The sequence below is a fragment of the Phaseolus vulgaris genome, chromosome 3 (assembly GCF_000499845.2).
Source record: "Phaseolus vulgaris cultivar G19833 chromosome 3, P. vulgaris v2.0, whole genome shotgun sequence".
Taxonomy (NCBI): domain Eukaryota; kingdom Viridiplantae; phylum Streptophyta; class Magnoliopsida; order Fabales; family Fabaceae; genus Phaseolus; species Phaseolus vulgaris.
In genome coordinates, this window is record NC_023757.2 from 17,460,757 (window position 1) to 17,465,497 (window position 4,741).

A 4,741-nucleotide genomic window follows, 5' to 3' on the forward strand; every position below is an offset into this window, starting at 1 on the left:
CCTGCTACAGTATAGGCGTGTTGACAAGGCGCCAGGTTGGCAGAAGGGAAGGAAGTCGGGGGGGTTCGTGTAGTCGCCAGTTGTTATATTGGCGTGTTCCGATTTCCAGCTTACCAGAATCGGCGATCGCCAGGTTAAAGATCAAGTCGCCAGATGTAGATTCAGGTGACCTAGTCATTGGAGATCGCCAGAGCGAGCACATCGCCGAAGATGAAGGAGAAGCAGATTATGAAGGCGGCCGGCGAGACCACAGGGAAGGTGTATGAAGGCCCTAACTCGCCAGTTCCAGTAGAGATCGCACTCCTAAGTTAGCTATGCACTGGGCAGTACCATGCATAAGTAACTTAGCCAAAATGAGAGTAGAAGCAGCGCCAAGTCAGGGAGCCTCCAGATGATGGCACGTGTACAGTTGGATGCGAGCCACGTGTCCAAGTCTGTAACTGCCAGGAGAGAGAAAGCTACCAGGTATATAAGAGTTCTTAACAAACTTTCTGAGGTACGCACGTTCAGTTCATACACTTGACGCTTGCGAGTTAGAGCTGACTGTGAGAGAGGATTTGCACGGTTCTAGTTCTCTTAGTTTTTGGTGATACCGTCACTGACTTGAGCGTTGGAGTGCGATCGGCCGCAGCGGCGCCGTGCTGTTTCTTTGCAGGTTCTTGAGATAGATCCCGAAGAGGAACGGAGGTGAGAAGCGGTGCGCACGTCGATCCTTTGACGAGGCAGTTCCCAGCGTTCCGGTCAACAGGCAGGATCATTTGGTATCTTGCTGTTTTTGTTTCCAGTTTTCAGAATCCCTTGTTTCAGATTTTCTGTGCTGACTGTTTTGATCCAGAAAAATATTTACACTCATAGGAAAATTTTGATTCTCTGGAATTTGGAAGTTTGAAGTGTTACAGAAAGGACAGAAAAAGAATTAGTCCAAAATAAGCAACAGAAAAAAAATGATAAATCTTTTAAAATCAGTGTGCAAATCTGAGGCGCTACAGCTGGCGTAACTGAACACCAAAATTGCAAAATTTATTAATAAAAATTGGTGCATGCGTTTTGAGTGATTCCAAAGCCAGGATTTAGCTAAGATCTTGAATATCTTGCATATCAAATTTCAGAATCATATCTTAAAAACACAGCTCAGCATAAATTGGGGAAAAACACGTTTCTGGCCCACAACATTTTCCAGTGGTGCTGTTTTTTTTTTATTTGGTCATCTAAATCTAGTGCCATTCTTAGGATTCTTTTGTGTGCCTACCTTTATTTTGGTACCTTTTATTTGCTTGCTTAATATTTCTTGAACCTCTTTCTAGTTGTCATAATCTAACTCCTTTTGGTGGTACTGTTTTATTCAATTTAATTGTTTCTTGCTTTTGTTCTTTGACCTCTAATTTGGGTGCTGTAATTTATTCTCCTTTGGTGCTTATGTGAATGGAAACTTGACTTGGTTAAGGTTTAGCCCTTTGATAGGTCCTGGAAATTGGAGAATCAATACCTTCATTCTAAGGAGAAGACAAAGATAAAGCCGAAGCAAACTTTCTCAAAACACTACACACATTTGGAGGGCTAACAAGCAAAGACAACAAGAGGGAGTGCCACTAGCAAAAAGAGGATCAACAAAGGAGGTTTTTCTTAAATTCCTTTCAACTTAATTTGTGTTAATTACCTCTTAATTACGCTTTAGACGGTGAGTGTGTCTTCAAGGGCTCAAAGTGTCCAAGAAGCCTCACCTAGGGCCGAATAGTATAGCATTCTTGTTTAGTAATTGTTACTTGTTTGTATTTGCTTTTCTATTGCTTTAGTAGTGACGTTTTGCATGGTTAGTTTTGTTTAAATTTGAACCGATTAGCTTTGTTGAATAGATAGCTTACATTGTTTGCTTGCATTTAATTCTCAACTTATTTTTGTTCTAAGTGTTTCACTAAGAGAAAGTCTTGTGTGAAGATATTGGAGGATAGTTTTTGGCAAGGAAAAGGCTTGGTACTTAAGTAGTCCTTTGTGACTCACCTCCCTTACCTGGAAAACTACCTTCTTTAACTTTCCTAAACTTTCTCAAAGTAAAACACCTGTATACACAAAGTTTTAGCCATATCTTCTTCTTCTCACTCTCCAAAGTCTATTGAAAGTGAAGTAAAATCTTTGAAAACTCTTTTGAAAGAAGTTTCACAAGCGCTACAATTAATTTCTTTTAGACAATTGGAGAATGAGAACAAAATCAATTAGTTGGCTAAAGCTCAAGAAGAGAAATCACAAAACTCACAAAAATAAAAAAAAACTCATGCATCCCATTCTAAAAGTAATGAGACTCTAGGGGAGGGAAGCCTTAGAATTAATGACTATTACCAACCACCCCCTAGAAGAACTAGACAAAGGGAGCAAGAGAGCCCAAGGGAAGTAAGGGTAGACCTACCCCATTTCTATGGAAAGGAAGATGTAGAAGCCTACCTAGATTGGGAGATGAAAGTAGAGCAACTCTTTGCTTGCCATAGGGTGAGTGAAGAGAGGAAGGTACCCTTAGCAACCCTTAGTTTCCAAAGCAATGCCATGTATTGGTGGACCTCTCTAGAGAGAGACCGACGTCTTCATAGGGAGCCTCCCATAGAATATTGGAATGACCTTAGGGGAGCCCTAAGACGTCGCCACATACCTTCCTACTACCATAGGGAGTTGATGGACAAGCTCCAAAGACTCCAACAAAAGAACTTAAGTGTGGAAGAGTATAGGCAGAAAATGGAGCTCTACATGATGAGAGCATCCATTAGAGAGGAAGAAACCACCACCATATCTAGGTTTCTAAGTGGGCTCAACCTTGAGATAAGGGATAGAGTAGAACTATTACCCTACCAAGACTTGAATGATTTGGTTCAACTTTGCATTAAAGTTGAACAACAAAATTTGCACAAAACTTCAAGTCAAAGGGTGGGTTCTTACTCCAACTTTTATCCCAAGAAAGACTTTAAAAGGGAGGGTAGTACACCTAGAGACGAATCCAAAGAAACTACCAAACCCTTAGTAAAAGATGCCTCCACCCCATACATCCGTGCTAGGGACACCAAGTGCTTTAAATGTTTTGGAAGAGGGCATGTGCAAGCGCAATGTCCAAACCAAAGGGTTTTGTTTTTAAAGGGAAAAGATGAGTACACAAGTGGTGAAGATGAGCCTAGTACACAAGAAAAGGGGGAAGGAGAGAGGATAAATCCTTTGGAGGGGGACTTATTGATGATTCAAAGAATCCTCGACAATCAACCTAGTGCATCCATTGAGACACAACGAGAGAACATTTTTCATACTAGATGCAAAGTTTTAGAAAATATATGCTCTCTTATTGTGGATGGTGGATCATGCTGCAATTGCTGTAGCACTAGATTGATTGAGAAACTAAATCTACAAGTAGTTCCTCATCCAAAACCTTACAATTTACAATGGATCAATGAGGATGGAGAACTACGTGTAGACAAACAAGTGGAAATCGAGTTTTCTATAGGTAACTACAAAGACAATGTTTTGTGTGATGTAGTACCTATGGAAGCTTGCCACATCTTATTAGGTAGACCATGGCAATTTGATAAGAAAACCTCGCATAATGGTCTAACTAACGAGATTTCTTTCATCCACAAGCACAAAAAGTTTGTACTTAGCCCTTTACCACATTCCCAAGTGGTAAAAGACCAAATACAAATGAAACACAAAAGGGATGAAGAAAAAATAGAAAAAGAAAAAAAATTTGGGAAACAAAAGGCGTGGGAGAATAGTGTTCCTTCCCACAAGGTCATTCAACAAGTCAAGCACAATGAAAATACCTTTACAAACATGCTTCTTGTTGAACAACCTAGCCTTTCCTTTTGTAAAGGAACACTTGCAAGCATGAGCACAACAGAAGAGTCTTTAAAAGAAGCTTGCATAGATCAAGATTATTTCTCAAATGTGTTAAGATATCCCCAAAAGAATGACAAGTTATCTATAAGCACCTACCAATGTTTGTATGAAGTAGTGCCTAGAACAACTTGCCATGTCTTATTGAGACAACCATTGCAAAATGTACAAATTTTCATAAACAATGGTTGTACCAACAAGACTCTCTTTGCACATAAGAGAAAAAGTCTACAAGAAGGAGAACTCATGGGACAAATGAGAGTTGATAAAACTCTAGAGCTTTTAAGAGGAAAACTTTTGTCACCCATGAGAAAAGAAGTTCAAAGACATTATTTTAGGTATAACTCTTGTTTTCAAACTACACCTAAAGCAACGTCCCAAGAACTCTATACTCCTTCACCTTTTGTAAAAGATCCTTGGGAAGACACACATTTCAACTTAAAGCTTCCTAGGACGACAAAAGGTCTTGTTTAATTCTTCATGGATGTGGATAAACTCATCCTAAGAAACGTGACAAGCTTCCATGATTTATTGTCAAATGATAGAGCTTCAAAACTTGAAAACATAGCTCTTTCTTCTATGCTTCACGAAATCATGAAGGACACTCACAAATCTTGGGATAAGAATCCTTTTTCTTATAAGCATGAATACAATGGAGTAGTCCACGAGATTACTCATATTTCTCCAAATGAAGTTGTATGTGCCCCGTGTCCTCTTACCTATTTTAAGTTGTTACCATTTCTTAAAGGGATTATGCCTAAGGGAAAAGTAACTACTTTTGAAAACTTTCGAAAACATAAGAGGATTAGAGGGCACCTACAACCCTCAAAAGGGAGGTATTGTGAGAAGTTGGCCAAAACACGAGAAAAACAAAAAT